Genomic DNA, 21,047 nt, shown 5'->3' with positions numbered 1-21,047 from the left:
TTCATTGGTTTTATTTTCGTTGTGTGTGTGTGTGTGTGTATCTATCTATATCTATATTTATATATATATATATTCTTAATAAATACTCGGAATGAAATGGTATTATAAATAGCGAGTATAATTTGAATGAACTTTTAAAATATGGCGTGTAATAGTAAGTATGGATTTATATTTGCTTGAGTACTTTACTCTTTTCAAGTTGGTATGATTTTAATCCAGAAGGCAATGTGCTAACACCTTTTTTCTTCTGTCTTCTGTTACAGCTGTTCTTTAAAACTAAGGGAGTAGTGAATGAAGATGCGTATATATTGTTTGTAAGAAGAAATGCAGTTGTGGTTTTGATTCCAACATATGGGTTAGAAGAAACAGTCGTCTTTGGAAAAAAAAGATAAGCCAACACCAAAACTTGATTACAACAGTGAGGTACATTTCATAAGGTTTATTCTTTGTTGCCATTGTTTTGTTTTTTTTAATGAGGTATGCAAGCAAAATGACTAAAATCTATGCTAGTAGTGGTAGAAGGCTAATAGAGCCTTTTCTAATTTCAAGTTTATTAGTCTGCAGTAGTAGTATTGTTGTGGTCGTCTTTAAGTTCAAGCAAAAAGGTTCTGACATCAGAATGGGCTTCTGTAATAGACAATATCTAATGATCCAAAAAAAATGCCACACAGATGTGTACTGCACCCTAACACTCTGGATTCTTTTCCAGATTGCCTCCAACATAGTCAGCTCTTGGGAACCTCCAGTCACCCCATGAATATAAATTGATTTTGTCCCTTGGTGACTCAAGGGCATTAGAGTGCACTGTGCACCAGTATCCACCAGGGCCTTATATTTCTGTGGTTCTGATGTGCCAGGCCATCTAATCCACACAGTCCAATAAGCTCTATTATCCCTTTTCCCCCCCTGGCTGGGGGCAAGGCCCCTCTATTTGTTACCTCCATTGTCTGCAGCAACTGGAGCAATCACCTTTTTGGAGAAGTTCACCTTGGTGGTTGATTTGTCTTGTAATTCATTTACCCGTGGTTGAAGTACAGGAGTAGGTTGTTTATGCCACTCCTTCATATCTTCTCCATGGTCACGTAGGTAATGCCACAAGGCAAAACGTGATGTGGTCTTACTGTTGTTACTTGCTCAAGCAGGAGAACATCTTCTTTTGATAGCTGAGACATTGGATGCCACCGGCTGGGAGGAAATCAAGTTGATCAGCCCCTCCAGTAGGCTCTTTTGGGAATTCTGGTCCCCATTTGAAGTATCTGTTACCACCATGGATTCATCAGCATCAGGCACGGTAGACAGTTTGTCTATTAGATCTTCTTGATTGCTCAGCATTCTGTCCAGATTTTCAGCTACTTTTGTAATGGCTGAAAGACAAGTTTGTAGAGGGCTTAAATGTAACTCAAAGTCTTGAAGTTTATTAACCAATTCATTGATAAGGGGTCTTCTTTCCCCTCTGCCATACATTGCTGCAAATGTACTGGCGTACCTTTCTGGTGCTGTCTTTGTGAATGTACGCCACATGTTTGGCGTACACCTGACTCTCTCGAGATCATGCTCTTGGTCTGGCTCGTTAGGAATGAAATCGGGGCTATGTAGCATTTCCACCACAGCATATTCTCTTAAATAACAGATGCCTTCTTCCATATCAGCCCATTTCTTTTTCTCAGGCATCAGATCGTCTTTGAAGGGGTATCCTTCTTTTACAGCTAACAACATCCGCTTCCAGAGGGTAAAGGCCTGGTTCTGGCATGTACTAATACTTCTGTCAATGGCTGAGTACCTAGCAATGCCACCCAGTTGGCGAGCTTCTCTACTATCTCGCCACACACTGTTATTCTCATTGTCTCAACATCGAAGTAACCAAGTGGCCAAAGGTCATTTGGGTGACGTGAGAAGTTTTAGACTTCGAATTTCATTCATTTTCAGAGATCAATCAACAATGGTAACGATATCTTGCTCATGTCTTACTCTTTCAGGACTTCTTGTTGCCCTCATAGGCGTTTGTGACCGTGGTCTTACTGAGGGCCCCTCCTCTGGACTCAGAGGTGCTTCTCGTGGATCTTGGAGCCACTCCTCTGGACCTCTTTCCTCCTCTTTCTTCTAACTGAGTTGAGATTCATTTCATTTTCCATCCTCTTACAGGGGCAACTGACATCAATTGTGGTGCTTCCTGTAGTTGATCAGGTTGGTCAGTTCCGATACTCTCATCCTCCAGTTCAGCTTGGAGCCTGTCTGTGGTACTGCTCGATTATGAGAGTATCTAGCTCAGATTGGAGGGTGTCTTGTTGAGATTGAAGACTGTTGAGTTTGGATTGCAGGGAGTCTCTCTCAATTCGGAGGGCATCTCTCTCAGATTGGAGGCCTTTTCTCTTGACCAGGAGACTCTCTCGTTCATTTTGTGCTGTTTCCCTGAGACTCTCCATTTCAATTTTACAAACTCTCTCCCTCTCCAGGATAGTATTGAATAAGGCCTGATAAGCATTAGCCAGGCCCCAAATAATTTGGGCCTCCTCAGATCTTCCTGATCTGCAACATTCCTGTCTCAAATATCTATTTAAATTCTCAGGGTCTTTCAGGTGTTCAGGAGTAAAGTTCCATGACACCAAAGATTTCCATCTCTCTAGTGTCTCTCCCAGGCCTCTCCACATTCCCTGCCACTCAGTATTCTCTGGTTTTGGGGAGGACTTCCTCAAAATATAACAAATACTAATACCGAGTGAAATGGCAAGCAATACATTCAGGGAGATTAATAACGTGATCAGGTGAGCACTGAAAAGCTGCATAAAGAATTCAAAGGAGAGGCTGGAAACCTGCTAAAAATCCCCAGTCCTGTAAAATTAGCAGCTCCCTCTGGAATTGTATGCCACATAGTATGCAGATGCCACATAGTTATTTCCATGAATGTTTTCAATTGATTATATATACCTATTGCTCCATAGAGCAAAGAGGTGAACTTAACTAAGGCCCAGTATGTTTTTAGCATTACAAAAGAAGAAACAGTGGCATGCAGTCCCTTTAAAGGCAGTTCCGGAAGAGAAAGCATTTTTTTTTTTTTCTTTTACAGAAGCAAGATAGCAAGGCTCAAACTTTACAAATATCCTAGAGTATTGGCAGTCCGCCTGGACTTTTCAAGGTCACATTTTCAGAGACTATCGGTGAAACAGATAAACTTTCCCAACGAAGCTCTCTGAGAGCAGAGATTCGTTCAAAAAGCTAAAAAGCAACTGATGCCCATTTCCTCCACCAAGAATGTCAACGGTTTACGGGCTGGTTCGGTCCGGTTCCGTGACTAGAAGGGAGGAGGGATCCACGGATCCACACCCCCGGAAAAAGAAAAAAGGGGACCCAAAAATAATTGAAAACAGCGGCAACAATCTGAGGTGAAACAAACTAATTTACTAAGAATAGTATCAGCAGAATATAAGGAGAGAGAGAAAGAGCGTGTGTCTGAAAGGTGGACTGGCCTCACCACAACGCTGAGGTGAGAAGTGCAGTCCAGTTGAGCCGATGAAGAAGCGCAGGCGGAGAAGCGAACATCAGGTGACCTTGCCAGGAGTTGTATCTCCTCGCTGACCGCAAAACCGCCTGGGGAAATGTAGTTCTTCTTCTCCTCCGGACAGGCACCCGGAACTTGAGCATCAGTAGTCGTTATATGTAAATGCCCAGCTCACAAATATAATTTTGAAGGTCCTCCACAGAGGACCACAATCCTGTGTTTAGTGGAGTATCTGATTTGTTTGGCCAAACCATGCGGCATGATCTCATTAACCAGACTATTAACGAATGGTTTTCATTGGTATATTGAGTGTCAGCATATAATCTTTACCTACGGGCCGGGTGCACCGTCATGCCAATTTTGATATTTCTGGTGCATTAACCATGACGCTTTCTGCCCCTGAATCCTATAACCTAAGTAACCAGGCTGGTATACTTTCTTTTGGCTTTGCCAGAACCGTTGCGCCATATCCATTAGTTCTGTTGGTGTGTATGGTCTAGCCGTTATATGTAAATGCGTTTGGGCAGGGAGCACTGCTCAGGAGGCACCCCTGCCGGTCTATCTTCCTATGTTTTTTGCGATATAATGGGACGGAGTTCCAAGGAATCCATCGTAAATGGAACCTCTAGATCTGATTTAGAGTTTTTAATTTTCCTGTTCATCCAGGTCCGTTGTTTCAGAGGCGTGGTTATTATCTATTGAAATACTGTGGATGTCGCCTATCGGGGGATTGAAAGTTGGTCTTTTCCCTGTTAATATTATGCTAAGTTCCTGTTCCAACTTCTCACTGTGATCTTTCAATAACCGATTCACACTTTCAAAGGTGTCAGCTCTTATCTCAGCTTGGTTTAAGGCATTTAACAGTGGCCATGCCACTGCAGAGGCTGCTAACTGCCGTTCTTCTTGAAAATATTCTGCCAGGTAGAATGGGGAAGTATTCCCCATAACACACACAGGGGACCCCATTTTTCAATTGTGATTGTTAATTGGTAATAAGGAGAACCCAGAATCCCTGGGATCTGCCCAGAAATTAGTTTATCTAGGGGGGTGATATTTTTTCCCCCGGACCCACTTATAGATATTCCAAAGAAAAGACATTGTATCTATTTTAGTCTGTTTAGCCTGCCTGGCTCGCCAAATGTACAATCAGTAGGTGTACAAAGGTTAGGCTTAGTAAGATTATCGCAATGGAAACATAATCAAAAGAATGGGAATGCTCACCAGTATTGTAGGCTCACAGTAAACTCCAGAAGGAGTGATCTCCAGAAAGAGATCCTTCCTCACTAGGAGCCAGCTCTTAAATGGGATCTAGGAGAAGTGGAGCCAGGCTCCACCCCTTCCAGTAGCACAGGTGAATTGCCTTCACCTGTGCTCCCAGGGCTGACTCATTGCTTGCCTCAGGTGGTCAATCAGAGGTTCAGGCCGTGATCAACAGTTCCCATACAGAAGGACAAATAGAAATAATGTTGTAGGCATCAAATCCGCCTGTAAACATTCCACAAGGTAGCAGAATTGCACAGCTTATTCCATTTCGGTCTGCTGTTCCACAACTCGGTAGTCAGTCCCGACACCAAGGGCGTTTTAGCAATACAGCTCCCTGAGCTGTATTGGATAATGACATTAATCTCTGTAAACCATCCCTGAAAGTAAAATTTTTCAACCCCGAGATAGGAGATGAGTGGATGGGATCCAAGACATACTTGGTTAGTGGAGGACATGACTATGTGAGCGTAGGCTAAGACCTATGTGCTGTGTTGTATGTGATACTGACTCTGGTCAGTTACAGTCCTTGACAAAATCAGCAAGAAAAGGGAGATGCATAAGCAAGAAAAAAGAGCTGCATTAGCAAAAGAGCAAAAAGGTACACTTGAGGGAGAGGTAAAAAGTTGCTTATTGCCAACGAATCAGAGTAGAAATTTAGGTGCGTGATTGCCTCATGCCATTCACATACTTACCAATTGATTATGGAGGCGTTATGCGTGATTCACGCCTGCATCCAATCAGAAGCACACTTAGTATTATTTAAGAGTTTTTAAGAGTATTTTTTCCAGTAAACTGTCTCTGTTATCACTTTCATAAAGTGCCAATGTCCGTTCTTTTTCTTCCGACACTCCTAGATTGTCTGCCATGCCGCTATTCCAGCAGATATCCAGGTGGTTGAAATCCCCCATCAAGACAAGAACCTGCGAGCGCGACACTTCCTGCAGCTGAAGCCTTGTCAACAGGCTCCTCCTGATCAGTTGGCCTGTAGCAGACCCCAGCCATTAGATGCCCTTTACTGGACCAATCTTTGATTTTTACCCACAAGCTCTTGACCTGATTGTGGCTGTTCCTCAGACACAGCTCTTGGAATCTATCCACTACCTAACATAGAGGACAACTCTGCCACCCCTCCTACCCTGTCTATCCCTTCTGAAAAGCCTGTAGCCCTCAATCACGGTATTCCAACTGTGGGATTCATCCCACCATGTTTCTGTGATACTTTCCCAATTGCGCCACGGTTTCAAGCTTCTTCTCTTAATTTTCCATGCTGCACGCATTGGTAGAGAGGCACTTCAGCTTGGCTACTGGCCTCATTGCCTTCTCAGAGGAGCCCTCCCTGATACCTCCAGGATAAGTCTGGGATTTTCCCTTACGGCCTCCCAAGGTGACAGCATTCCTACACACTTCTCTGTCACCCAGTACAACCCCTCCCCCATTATATCTAGTTTAAAGCTCTGCTAACCAGCCCAGCCAGCTCTTTCCCAAGAATATTTGTGGCCCTTCTAGTCATGCTAAGGTTTTATGATTTTGGTTATCGGTCCACATCATAACATCATGTAGTGCACTGGGAGTTCAAGACTTAATGCTCCAGTTCTGGGCACCTGTCTAGAAGAGAAGAACTACATACCCCAGAACACCTTCCATTCCGAGAGAAGATATAACCCCTGCAAGGTCACCTGATGTCCCTTTTTTCTCGGCTCTCCGCCCTGCTACTAGTCCTGACAGTACACATTGCCTCAGCACTAGTGTAAGGCCTACAGCTTTTCAGACACTCTTTCTCTCTCTGAGGAAGTTTTCCCCGAAACCAGAGAATACTGAGTGGCAGGGAGTGTGGAGAGGCTTGGGAGAGACTTTAGAGAGATGGACATCCTCGGTGTCTGTCAACGGTTTACGGGCTGGTTCGGTCCGGTTCCGTGACTAGAAGGGCGGAGGGATCCGCAGATCCACGCCCCCGGAAAAGGAAAGTAGGGGACCCCGAAATAATTGAAAACAGCGGCAACAATCTGAGGTGAAACAAACTAATTTACTAAATATAGTATCAGCAGAATATAAGGAGAGAGAGAGAGAGTGTGTGTCTGGAAGGTGGATCGGCCTGACCTCAACGCTGAGATGAGAATTGCAGTCCAGTTGAGCCAATGAAGAAGCGCAGGCAGAGAAGCGCAGGCAGAGAAGCACAGACGGAGAAGCGCAGACGGAGAAGAACAGGCGGAGAAGCGCAGGCAAAGAAGCGAACATCAGGTGACCTTGCCAGGACTTGTATCTCCTCGTTGACCGCAAAGCCCCCTGGGGAAATGTAGTTCTTCTTCTCCTCCGGACAGGCACCCGGAACTTGAGCATCAGTAGTCAAACCCCCAGTGCATTACATGATGTTATGATGTGGAATACTGATAACCAAAAATCATAAAACCGTGACAGAAAGTAAGGCTGCTGATGTGGTCTACCTGGACTTCAGTAAAGCGTTTGACACTGTCCCCCACAACAATCTTGTGGAAAAGCTGGCTGCCTGCGCCGTCTGATGCACGGACTCAGATGTGAACAATCCAAATCCTTTATTACAAGTTCTCACATAACTTATATACCTTCACAAGTTTGCTTGGTTGAGTGGCGTTTAAAGTATACGTGAGTCCATTATCTATTTTTATAATATGTGGGATGCCGATAGCAGCGTAAGCAGATAACCAGTGTTTACGGGCTTGATCCACTGTCAGTTGGAATTGTTTGTGAATGGCTCTCCTGTGCTGATGGAAAAATTCATTGGAAGGTCACACTTGTTGAAATAATTGAGGGGTAGCAAAGGCAACTGTGGTTTGATCGACTTTACGGTTTCCCTCAATTATAGGACTAGGCAACACAGTGTGTGATCGGATTCGCATGATAAAATAAGAGTACGGTGAGAGACATAATGTAAAACTTGCCTGAGTTGTGCAAACAAAGCAGGGTTGTTAACTTCCTTAAGAAAAGATCCTTCAATCTGCTGAATGACACCTGTAACATACAACAAGTCAGTTATATATTAAGCATATTAAGCTTTTGTTCTACATAAATTTGAAAACATCGAGCTATCGCAGTGAGTTCTGCAATTTGAGGTGATCAACAACGTGTACGTCTGACTGCCATCGTGTAGCAGTCGCATGCCAGAGAACCGCTGCTCGGTATGTCTTGCTGGAGCCATCTGTAAATACAGTAACAGCATTAGGTATAGGAACATGTGTAAGTAAAATAGCAGTAGTAAGGGATAGTTGACTCAAATTATACAGTAACTAATGTTTGGAGGGATGAGCGGAGATTTGTCTGGTACAGTCTGCCATAGCAATTTGTAAATCAAGCAATTGTGCAATCACCTAAATCTTTTTTACTAGTAGGTATGTAGATGCAATCAGGGTCAAGAGCTTGTAAAATTTGTAGACCGTGCTGACCTTGTTGTATTAGCATTGCGAGCATCTCCACTCGTGATATAATGGTTTTTGAAAATGCATGAAGTACGAATATCCATTTGAGGATAATGAGAGGCTCTTTTCTTGAGGTATCCTATTGACATAACAAACTAGATGGTTGATAGGAGTTTGATATTGTTATAAGAGATACTGGCAGTGATAAACAAACATGATGGCTATATCAGTCTCGCAATCATGTTATTACAGAATATAAGCATTGTAGCGTTTCTGGTGTTAATTGTCTTTTAGAGGTTATATCTGGATATCCATTGAGTAGCTGGAGTAGAGGGTGTAGCTCTTGTGTAGTAATACCCAGAAGCAGTCACAACCATTTGGTGGTTCCTCATAATTTTTGCAGATCATTTAATGTCTGTACGTTAGGTAGTACTTTGAGGATTAGCGACTGAATGGTGTGAAATATAATTTTTTATCCTAAATATTTTCACGGAAAACTGAGTTACACCTTTTCTTCACCTATTTGTAAACCAACAGAATGGACTGCCTGCTGGACAAGCAGTAAAGCACCCTTTAGAACTTCTTCTTGTTCTGCTGCTATTAATGATAAATAAGGATGTGAGGCCTAGCTTTTCATAGTGGTTATAATGCATTTGCTACAGTCAATTGACATTGTTGAACTATTGAGCATTCCTTGTAGTAAAACAGTCCAATGATATGGCTGAGTAGGGCTTTGTTGGCTGATGGAGGGAACTGAGAAAGTGAATCGTGGTGCATCTTTTGGATGAAGTTGAATGGTAAAAAAAACCACAGTCTCTTAAATCAGTGACCGCTATAGCCCAATTTGAAGGTAACACTGAAGGCAAAGGCAGACCAGGCTGCAACACCCCCATGGGCTCAGTTACTGCGCTGACAGCACGCAGGTTCTCTAAAAGCCTCCATTTTCCACTGTTCTTGAGGGTAACGAAGACTGGAGCATTCCAAGGGTTGGCGGTATGCACTATGTGACCGGCAGCCAGCTGTTCTTGAACTAGCTCATGTAAATGCAGCAACTTTTCCTTTGTTAAGGGCCACTCATCTACCCAAACAGGTTGCTCTGTTTTCCAAGCTAGGGGTACAAGTTGCTGCCAAGTAATGGCCCTTATTCAAAATTCTTCTGCAAAGTCATGTCCCACTGACTTAAAAGATCACAACCCCACAAAGTACATGGAACCGACAAGATGTAAGGAGCAGTGTGAGCAATGCAACCGTCAAGCTCTTTACAAGATAAAATTTGGGCACTCTGTATGGTCTGCTGCAAGCCCCCAGCTCCTAAAAGAGTAGAATTAGGGTCTTCTAGAGGCCATTCCGAGGACCATCCTAACAAGAGGGCGCTACACCTGTCCCCAAGGGGCTCATCTTATATTCATGGGGTGACTGGGGATTCAATCTGAACTAAATACCATCACAATCGAACAAGACAGACTCCGAGCCGAGCTGGAGAATGAGAGTGTCGGAACCTATCAACCTGATCAACCACAGGAGGCACCAGAATCGACGCCGGCTGTCCCTGTAAGAAGACAGAAAATGAAACGAATCTCGACTCACTTAGAACAGAAGAAAGAGGAGGAGGAGAAAGTAGAGGAAGCAGATACTGCAGGAGAAGAGGAGGAAAGAGACCACCTATGAGATCCAGTGGAAGTGCCTCCATTATTTGAGAGAATACGCTGTGGTGGAAACATTACATAGCCGCATCTGAGAGAGTCAGGTGTACACCAGATATGTGGCATACGTTCACAAAGACTGCACCAGAAAGTATGCCAGTAAATCTGCAGAAATGAATGGCAGAGGGCAAAGAAGACCCCTTACAAATGAACTGATTAATACACTTAATAGACTTTGAGTTACATCCAACCCCTCTACGAGCTTGTGTTCAGCCACTGCAAAAGTAGACTGAAAACTTGGACAGAATGCCGAGCAATCAAGAAGATCTAATAGACGAATTGTTTACCGTGCTTAATGCTGATGGATCCATGGTGGTATCAGATACATCCAGTGGGCACCAGGATTCCCAAAACAGCCCACTGGAAGGGCTGATAAAATGTTTCATCCCAATCTGCATCATCCAACATTTCAGCTATCAAAAGAAGATATCGTGACAACAGTAAGCCTATGTCGCGTATTGCCTTGTGGCGTTCCCTACATGACCATGGAGAAGATATGAAGAAGTGTCAAAAAAAACCAATCCTGCACTTCAAGCAGGAAGAATTACAAGACAGATCAACCACCAAGATGAAATTCTCCAAAAAGGCGATTGCTCCAGTTGCTGCGGGACTCGGCAATAGCCATAAGAACAACAGAGGTAACAAATAGAGAGGCCCTGCCCCCAGCCGGGAGGAGGAACAGATAATACATTGTATTGGACTGTGTGGATTAGATGGCCTGGCACATCAGAACCACAGAAATATAAGGCCCTGGTGGACAACGGTGCACAGTGTACTCTAATGCCCTTGAGTCACTAAGGGACAGAATCTTTTTATATTCATGGGGTGACTGGGGATTCCCAAGAGTTGACTGTGTTGGAGGCCGAAATAAGCCTCAGTGGTAAAGACTGGCAAAAGCACCCTATTGCGACTGGCCCAGGGGCTCCATGTTTACTTGGTATTGATTACCTCAGAAGGGGATATTTTAAGGATCCCAAGGGGTATGTATGGTCCATTGGAATAGCTGCTGTAGACAAAGAAGGTGTTAAGCAGCTGTCTGTTTTGCGTTGCCTATCAGAAGATCCATCTGTTGTGGGGTTGCTACGAGTGAAAAAGCAACATGTACCGATTGCTACAAAAACGGTGCACAGACAGCAATACCGCACCAACAGGGATTCCTTGCTCCCCATTCATAAGTTGATTCGTCTACTAGATAGTCAGGGAGTGATCAGAAAAACACACTCGCCTTTTAATAGTCCCATACGGTGGGTGCGTAAAGCCAGTGGAGAATGGAAGCTGATGGTACACTACTGTGGCCTGAATGAAGTCAAACCTCCACCGAGTGCTGCTGTACCGGACGTGTTAGAACTCCATTATGAACTGGATTCAAAAGCAGCCAAGTGGTATGACACCACTGACACTGCTAATGCCTTCTTTTCCATTCCTTTGGCGACAGAATGCAGGCCACAGTTTACTTTCACCTGGAGAGGCATTCAGTATACCTGGAATCGTTTGTCCCAGGTGTGGAAGCACAGCCCAACCATTTGCTATGGGTTGATCCAAGCTGCACTGGAACAGGGTGGTGCTCCTGAGCACTTACAGTTGATGATATTATTGCGTGGGGCAACACAGCCAGGGACATTTTTAAGAAAGGAGAGCAAATACTCTAGACCCTTCTGCGTGCTGGTTTTGCTATTAAGCGAAGCAAAGTGAAAGGACCTGCCTAGGAAATTGAGTTCCTAGGGACAAAGTGGCAAGATGAACGTCATCACATCACGACAGATGTGATCGATAAAATCACTGCCATGTCCACACCTATTAATAAGAAAGAGACACAATCTCTTCTGGGTGTAATGGGGTTTTGGAGAATGCATATTCCAAACTACAGCATCATTTATCAGGTGACATATAACTTTGCGTGGGGTCCTGTGCAGCAGCAGGCTTTTGAACAGGTTAAATAGGAGATAGCGAGTGCCGTGGCCCTGGGGCCAGTACGGATGGGACAAGATGTAAACAACATCCTCTACACAGCTGCTGGAGAGAAAGGTCCCACTTGGAGGTTGTGGCAAAGAGCCTCAGGAGAGACTCGAGGCCGACCCCTGGGATTCTGGAGTAGAGCATACAGGATGTCAGAAGAGTGCTACACTCCAACTGAGAAGGAGATCTTAGCCTCATATATGAGGGGGTTTGGGCTGCTTCCAAAGTAATCAGTACAGAAATGCAGCTGCTTCTAGCACCTTGACTGCCAGTGCTAAACTGGATGTCCAAGGGAAAAGTTCCCTCCACCTATCATGCCCGTTGGAGTAAGTGGATTGTGTTGATTACGCAATGAGATCCGATCGGGAACCTCAGCCAGGAATCCTAGAAGTGATTTTGGACTGGCCTGAAAGTAAAAGTTTGGAACATCACCAGCAGAAGAGGTATTGTGAGCTAAAGAGGCCCCACCATACAATGAACAACCAGAAAATGAAGAGAAATATGCCCTGTTCACAGATGGATCATGTTGTACTGTGGGGAAGCATTACAGATGGAAAACTGCTGTGTGGAGCCCCACACAACAAGTTGAAGAGGAAGGAAAAGGAGAATCAAGCCAATTTGCAGAGGTGAAGGCTGTCCACTGGCCTTAGACATTGCTGAACGTTGGAGGTGCTTTATCTTTACACTGACTCATGGATGGTGGCAAATGCTTTATCGAGGTGGTTACAGCAGTGGAAGCAAAATAACTGGCAATGAAGGAGTTAACTTATTTGGGCTGCTGAACTGTGGAAAGAGATTGCTGCCCCAGGAAAGAACATGGGTGTAAAGGTGCGCCATGTAGATTCTCATGTGCCCAAGAGCTGGGCTACTGAAGAACAACAAAAGAGCCATCAGGTAGATCGAGCTGCCAAAATTGAGGTGGCTCAAACAGACCTGGTCTGGCAGAACAAGAGAGTGTTATTCCTACCTTGGTGGGCCCATGAAACTTCGGGCCATCAAGGAAGAGACGCAACATATAAATGGGCTAGAGACCGAGGGGTGGATTTAACTATGGATGCTATTGCACAGCTTATTTATGACTGTGACACATGCACCACAATTAAACAAGCCAAGAGGATGAAACCTCTCTGGGGGGAAGGGCAATGGCAAAAGTATAAATATGGGGAGGCGTGGCAGGTTGATTATATCACCTTGCCACGATCTCGCAGTGGTAAGTGTTATGTGCTTACTGTGGTGGAGGCAACCACTGGCTGGCTTGAAACATATGCAGTACCCCTTGCTACTACCGAAACATCATATTAGGTCTCGAGAAACAAGTCCTGTGGCGACATGGCACTCCAGAAAGAATGTCAGATAATTGGACTCATTTCAAAAATTTTCTTGTAAATACTTGGGTGGAAGATCATGGCATCGAGTGGATTTATCATATCCCCTATCATGCACCAGCCTCGGGTAAAATTGAACGATACAATGGGTTGTTAAAAACTATGTTGAAAGCAATGGGTGGCAGTACATTTAAGCACTGGGAGAAGCATTTGGCAGAAGCCACCTGGTTAGTCAGTACCAGAGGATCTATCAATCGTGATGGTCCAACCCAATCCAGCTCCCTACATACTCTCAAGTGAGATAAAGTCCCTGTTGTACATGTAAAGAACATGTTAGGAAAAACGGTTTGAGTCTTTCCAGCTTCTGGGAAGGGCAAACCTCTTCGCGGAACTGTTTTTGCCCAGGGACTTGGATCCACTTGGTGTGTGATGCAGAAAAACGGGGATGTTCAATGTGTACCACAAGGCAGTTTGATGTTGGGGGAGTGCAGTCAGTAATTCCATGTGTATATATATAGGTTTGTGTGTGTGTGTTTAATGCTTGCTAATTATGGTTTGTTTGTATATCTTAATCGTAATGTAGTGATGTAGAGTAAGGGGTGGAATGTCATGGTTTTATGATTTTTGGTTATTGGTATTCCACATCATGACATCATATAGTGCACTGGGAGTTAAAGAGTTAATGCTTGAATTCCAGGCATCTGTCCAGAAGAGAAGAAGAACTACATACCCCAAAACACTTTGTGTTCAGAGAGAGATATAACCCCTGGCAAGGTCACCTGATATGTCCCTTTTTTCTCGGCTCTCCTCCCTGCTGCTAGTCCCAACCATACACATCACCTCCGCTCTAGTGTAAAGCCAACAGTTTTTCAGACATTCTCTCTCATTATATTTGATTTCTTAGCTTCAGTTCTAATTATATTGCATTATAGAGTGTTATCTTGCATTCCAATATTATGTTTAGTAAATTATTTAGTTTCTCCCCAGATCGTTGCCACAGAATAATTTTAATTATTTGCAGCCCCTTGTTTTCCCTTTCCGGAAGCATGGATCTGTGGATTCCTCTGCCCCGCTAGTCGCAGAACTGGGCCAAGCCAGCCCGTAAACTGTCAATAAGTCTGTTGGCTCCCATCCACCATCAGCATTGCCCCTTTCTCAAGGCTGCGTCCCAAGCCGTAATACCCAAAGCACTGAGTGCGACACCATTCACAACTCCATTCATTCAGCACACCCCCCTCCTTCTTTTGTGTGAATCCCAGTCACCAACTGAGAGGACAGAGGAGAACACAACTTGCGCTCCTGATCCCTTCAGCAGTCTTCCCAGAGGCCTGAAGTCCCTTTTGACACCCGAGAACCTCTTTTGCCTACCCCTTCATTTCCAATGTGGAAAACCAGTAATGGATAATAATCGGAGGGCTTAACCAGGTGAGTGCTGTTCCTAGCAACATCTCTTACTCGGGCTCCAGGCAGGCAACATACTTCCCCGTGGGACGGGTCCAAGCGGCATATCGGGCCCTTGATTCCCCTCAGAAGGGAGTCCCCTATGATGACAGCCCTTCTTTTTTTCCTGACTGATGCTGTAGCAAAACGGGGAGCAGACTGACTAGCCTTGGGCAACCTCTCCTGCACGGATGGACTTTCACCAGCACCCCCCGCCCCCAAGTCCACCCAGCTCCAGAGCCTCATAACTGTTATGTAATGGCACCTGGGAAGAATTGTAGAATCAAAGAATCATAGAATGGGCTGGGTTGAAAAGGACCACAATGATCATCGAGTTTCAACCCTCCTGCTATGTGTAGGAGGTCGCCAACCACTAGACCAGGCTGCCCAGAGTCACATCCGGCCTGGCCTTGAATGCCTCCAGGGATGTGGCATCCAAAAAACTCCTTGGGCAACCTGATCCAGTGCGTCACCATCCTCTGTGTGAAAAACTTCCTCCTAATATCTAACCTAAACCAGCCCTGACTCAGTTTAAAACCATTCCCCTTTGTCCTATCACTATCCACCCTCCTGTTTACCCTTCAAGTACTGGAAGGCCACAATGAGGTCACCCCGGAGCCTTCTCTTGTCCAGTCTAAACAAGCCCAGTTTTCTCAACCTTTTCTCATAGGAGAGGTGCTCCAGCCCTCTGATCATCTCAGTGGCCCTCCTGTGGACCAGCTCCAAGAGCTCCACGTCCTTCCTGTACTGGGGGCCCCAGGCCTGCACACAGTGCTCCAGATGGGGCCTCACAAGAGCTGAGTAGAGGACAATCACCTCCCTCTCCCAACTGGCCTCGCCTTTTTTAATGCAGCCCAGAACACAGTTGGCCTTCTGGGCTGCAAGCACACACTACTGGCTCATGTCCAGCTTCTCATCTACCAGGACCCCCAAGTTCTTCTCTGTGGGGCTGCTCTCCAGGAGATCTTCCCCCAGTTTGTATAAATACCTGGGAATGCCCCGACCCAAGTGCAGCATCCTACACTTGGCCTTATTGAGCATCATTAGGTTCTCATGTGCCCACTTCTCAGCCTGTCCAGGTCCCTCTGAATGGCTTCCCTTTCTTCCAGTGTATCGACCACACCACTCAGCTTGGTGTCATCCACAAACTTGCTGAGGGTGCACTTGATGCCATTATTTGTGTCACTGATGAAGATGCTGAAGAGCACCGGTCTCAAGACCGACCCCTGAGGGACGCCACTTGTGACTGGCCTCCACCCTGACGCAGAACCATTAATCACATCCCTTTGACTGCAACCAGCCAGCTAATTCCTAATCCATCGAATAGTCCATCCTTCAAATCCACACCTCTCCAATTTAGAGAGAAGGATGTGGTGAGGGACCATGTCAAAAGGCCTTGCAGAAGTCCAGGTAGATGATATCCATCGCCCTTCCCTGTCCACCGAAGCTGTCACTCCATCATAGAAGGCCACCAGATTGGTCAGGGACAGTCTGCTCTTGGTGAAGCTATGCTGGCTCGAATTGCCTCTTTATGTTGTATGTGCCTTAACATAGCTTCTAGGAGGATCTGCTCCATGATCTCCCCATGCACAGACGTGAGACTTCTCGGCCTGTAGTTCCCCAGGTCTTCCTTTCTCCCTTTCTTAAAAATGAGAGTAACATTTCCCTCTTTCCAGATATCGGGGACTTCACCAGACAGCCACGATTTTTCAAATATGATGGAGAGTGGCTGGGCAACCACATCAGTCATCTCTTTCAGAACCCTAGGATGGATATCATCTGGCTCCGTGGACTTAAACACGTTCAGTTTTGTGAGGAGGACTGGGACTTGTTGCACGGTTACAGTGGGACAGAAACCACTCCCCACACCTTCACCTAGAGGCTCACTGTCCTGGCAGACATGGGAAGGTGGGACAGGCTGAGGGGCAGTCCGCTTGTTGCCCCGAACAGGGACACGTTTCCATCCCTCGCTGGTTTTGAGGTCGCCCTTTCCCACCTGACTGTGAGACGGCAGATGATCTCCCACTGCTCGAGGACCCAACCCTTCCTGTAGGGATGGCAGTGTATGACTCCACCTGTCAATTCCCTTCCCACAATCTTGCATGCTCCTCGGCCTTTCTACTTCCTCCTTTACCTCTATCACCAAGCTGAGCTGATAACCCAACCTGCTCACGCCGCACACAGGTGGTATCCCGGCTGCCATCCGGTAGCAGTGACAGGGCCAGGCATTCTCTGCAGCCTGAGAGCTGAACTGCGGCCTTGCTGATCCGCTCGGGGCTTGCCCTGAAAATCATTTGCTTCACAGTGGCTTATGGTTTCTCTGCGTTTGAACAGCTAACATCCTAACTCCCTCTCTCCATCCCTGAGGCTTTTTCAAGGAAGAGGGTGTGGATGCCCCAGCAACGCCCACTTCATGCCAGCTGCCCTTGCAAGATCTGCCAGGCTGCTGTTATCTCAGGGTTCCCTCGATGAAGAAACCTACCGAAACCTCCCTGTACCTCACGGAGAGTCGCTGTGGTTCTGGCCGGGACAGCTCCGAAGCAAACCTCAGTGATCAAGGTCCAAAACCATCTATCTCATCGTGCGTTGTGCAAGGAAACAATATAATAACATTATAACACAACAACATAAATCACGCCTTCTACACAGCTTCCCAACTGCCTGATTTAGAGCTTTCTCCTTCATTTTGTGTAACACTTTGTAATAGCACTTCCGGATGCATTTAGGTTATCATGACTCAATCAAAGCTTTGATTGTTAACACGCTGAACGTAAGAAAAGAGACAAGGCAAACATAGCATAATGACAACAAATACTATTAAAACCATTAAGAAAAGAACAAATACATGTCTAGCCCATGGCCCAAGATTCTGCAGCCTGGAAAAGAATCTCTGAGGGTCCCATTCTGTGTGTAGCAGTAACTGATTAGAGAGAATCTTCAACTTTTGTATGTTCTGATGTATTGATTTTTGAGTGATTACTGTGGCTCATATAACACATGCCTTTAAAATCTTCACAACCGTGCCTTTGGGCTAATAATAGACAATCAATGCAATTGTAAAGTTGCATGTTGGATAGAATCAACATCAATGGTAAGCCTGCTGGAGCATCACTAGTGGCATTGCTTTCCTCAACCAGCTAACATCCTAACTTATTGAGTGTGGCTAAAGCTGAGAAGTGCTGTTTCAGGGTATGTTTGAATCTGAGTGACAGGATGTCTCAGGAGCAGGGACAAGCAAACTATGCACTCACAGAACTGCAAAGGATTGCGAGTTTTAGTCAACAGATGTACACTCTCACACACATAGGCATCCATTTTAGATAACCCCAAAAGTGGGAAGCAGAAACTCCCCAAGCTAGCGCATTATTACTTACTGACCCCCAAGAGACAGCAAACCACTGAAAAGGAGAGAGAAGGAACATAGAATCATAGAATCATAGAATTGCTCAAGTTGGAAAAGACCTAAAAGATCATCAAGCCCAACTGCAACCTAACTAACCTAACACATCCAGGCTGGATGTGGCTCTGGGCAGCCTGGTCTAGTGGTTGGTGACCCTGCACACAGCGGGAGGGTTGAAACTTGATGATCATTATGGTCCCAGGCCATACTACGATTCTATGATTCTATGATTCTAACCATAGTACCCTAACTCTAATAACCCTGTGTTAAATCATGTCCCTGAGCACCACATGCTGGCGGTGGATGTGATAGGTAGTGCCAGCAGGGCGTCCCCTGCTTCAGAGTGCACTTTTCCACTGTCATCCATCACAGACTCGCTCCTGCTTTTAATCTTCTCAGGGTCTGCAGGGTTTTTTTTTTTCCATTTGTACACCAGCTACGCGTGGCCAATGCATGATACAGAACCCAAATGGAACACCTGCTTGCAAAACAAAATAAACTACCAAGGTCAGCTCTCTCTACAAAACAAAATATTTGCAGCTATAGCTACAAATATCTGTTCCCTTAAAAGTGTCAGAATACTTTGTTCCATCCCAAGATCATTGTTCAGTGAGGAGCCTTTGGGTCCCTGATATAGGTGCCAATTGAAGGGATCAGTGAACTAAAAAAATCTGTAGGGCAGTATTCCAGAATTCTATCATAGGTCGAATCAAAGTAAGACAGCGTGTGCCTTTGTCTCAAGTGATGCGTGGTCATCTTTTTCAAATCCTGATGAGTGGGATGAAAGACAGCTAATCGTTCTATAATACAGAGTCATACAGGGTCATCCCTTTGCCTGAGATTCCTTCTCAGGTTTTGTCTTCACAATTTAAGAAAAGGATCATTGGTAGGCTAATAGCATCATAACCGAGTGTTACTGACAACGGGGTGCTGAAATTACACTAAAAGAGCTATTCTCATAGATTCCAGCACCGGTCACACCAAATTATGTTCAGTTCATATTTGATCTACTACTAAAACAGAGGAAGAAGCACACAGTAACTTCGATAATGCCTAATAATTCTAATTCTTGAGGCTGCATTGGTAACGCAGGAAAATCACCCACTTTTGTCATAGCGTTACCCATGTTGTTATTGTGATAACATCCCGTGGGTAATCCAGCCATTTCTCATCACTCACTATGGCATCCATAAGTGAGTGCCATATATACAATACAATACAACAAATTACAGAACAATACCAATAAGTAAGAACAGACAGACAAACCCAGTCATTATGAGGGCTGGATTTTCTACCTTGGAATGAGGCCGAACATACTGTGCTGGAGCCCATATAGGGCCAGTCCCTGTGGAAACACAAGCATATCCACGACCCCAAGTTACCAGTGGTAAGGGAGCTTCTCAGTGCCCTGTGGCCGTATTCCGAACGTTCACCACTGGCCGTTTCTTGAGCATAGGGGAGGCCCCAAAATGATGATCCACACGAGTTGCATCTGTATGGTCACGATTCAAAAAAGTCAGCACAAGCAAAGCCTTACATAAATTTTCTTGTGGCATGTCTCCTGTATCCCCCCTTTTTTGTTTATTATAATTTCACTACATTTCAAAACATTTCAATACATTACAATTTCAGTACATTTTAATGTCTGATGAGCATGTTCAATGATAGCTTGTCCAGTGGGAGAATGAGGAATGCCTGTAACATCTCTAACCCCCCATTCCTGGAGAAAAGTCTGAGAGGCCTTAGAAGTATACGCCGGTCGATTATCTGTTTTTAAAGTATGTGGAATCCCCAAAGCAGCATAAACAGATATCCAGTGTTTACGGGCATCGCGACAGCATTCGGCTGTATGCTGTATGTGGCAAATATTTAAGAAGAGTAAGTATCTATTGTTACATGCACATATTTTAGATGGCCAAAGTCATGAACATGAGTGACATCTGTTTGCCAGAGTTGAAGAGGTGCTGTGCAGTGGGAGAAAGAGAGGTTGGCTCGACCTCGTCAAATGTCGACTTGCTGATAATAAGGTGCTGGGACAGAGAGATGGACAGAATAAACAGGGATGTTTTGTAGCTAGGCATAAGATAAGCTCTCTGCTGTTATGAAGACTTGCTTGCTTTCTAGCCAATGTATTGTTAGTGGAAACATACTGAATACTCATGTTAGAATATAAAAAACTTGCTTAGGAAAATAAAGGAGAGAATCTTCCTTGCACAAGAGCCCTGTGCCATGTTACTAACTTGTGACAATTGGTGCCTGAACAGGGACCTGAACAGAGACTTGACCTGACATGAAGACTGACCGGTCTGGAGTGCACTGAGACAAACGCAGCGGGTGTTGAGGCAAACATGGAGAGCCTGTACAGGAGAGTGTTGAGAGAAATGCAGCAGCCCGGGGATTCACCATCCCTAACCGCTCTGATTGGATGAAGGCAAGGGTGGACACTATGGGGAACAAAATGAACTCGGATGTTCAGTCTGGGGAAAAGGAGGCTGAGGGGAGACCTTATTGCTCTCTTCCAATATCTGAAAGGTGCTTACAGGGAGAGCAGGGTTGGTCTCTTCTCACTGGTGACAGGTGACAGGACGAGGGGAAATGGCTTCAAGTTGCGCCAGGGTAAGTTTAGGTTGGATGTCAGGAAGCACTTTACAGAAAGGGTTGTTAAGCACTGGAATAGGCTCCCCAGGGAGGTGGTTGAGTCGCCATCCCTGGATGTGTTTAAAAACCGTTTGGATGTGGTGGTCAGGGACATGATTTTAGCGGAAGATTGTTCGTTAGGGTAGTATAGTTAGGTTGTGGTTGGACTCAATGATCTTTAAGGTCTTTTCCAATCTGAGTGATTCTATGACTCTATGATTCAAAATGCCTGCATGGGGCCCCAGGAAGGATCCCTCCATCACCAGTCAGACAGTTTATGAGCCAGTCTTCGGAAGGGATCGGGATGAAACTGTGGGACGCATCCACTAAAGGTGATAAGGTGCTGTCTGGGTTGATGAAACCTGGAGAAAAATTTTCAAAGCTTTAAAAAGTCATGCTGGCCCATGGTTGGTCAACCCCGGTCTACCAGAAGATGAA

At 45.2% G+C, this 21,047-nt stretch overlaps 1 long non-coding RNA gene across 2 annotated transcripts; it reads left to right on the top strand.

The window, feature by feature from the left end:
* Positions 1–35: 35 nt before the first annotated feature.
* On the top strand, positions 36–20,183 carry LOC109364182. 2 transcript variants are annotated; one of them, XR_002110216.2, is made up of 3 exons: positions 36–423; positions 14,392–14,557; positions 16,249–20,183. It is a non-coding gene; the product is annotated as an uncharacterized LOC109364182 (long non-coding RNA). The 2 variants fall into 2 exon arrangements; XR_004162585.1 differs by lacking the exon at positions 36–423 and having other exon boundaries at positions 13,390–14,557.
* The last annotated feature ends 864 nt before the right edge of the window (positions 20,184–21,047 follow it).

This window comes from Meleagris gallopavo, chromosome 1, assembly GCF_000146605.3.
Source record: "Meleagris gallopavo isolate NT-WF06-2002-E0010 breed Aviagen turkey brand Nicholas breeding stock chromosome 1, Turkey_5.1, whole genome shotgun sequence".
NCBI classification, from domain to species: domain Eukaryota; kingdom Metazoa; phylum Chordata; class Aves; order Galliformes; family Phasianidae; genus Meleagris; species Meleagris gallopavo.
The sequence above is the reverse complement of the archived record's forward strand: the minus strand, read 5'-3'. Positions and strand labels throughout refer to the sequence as shown.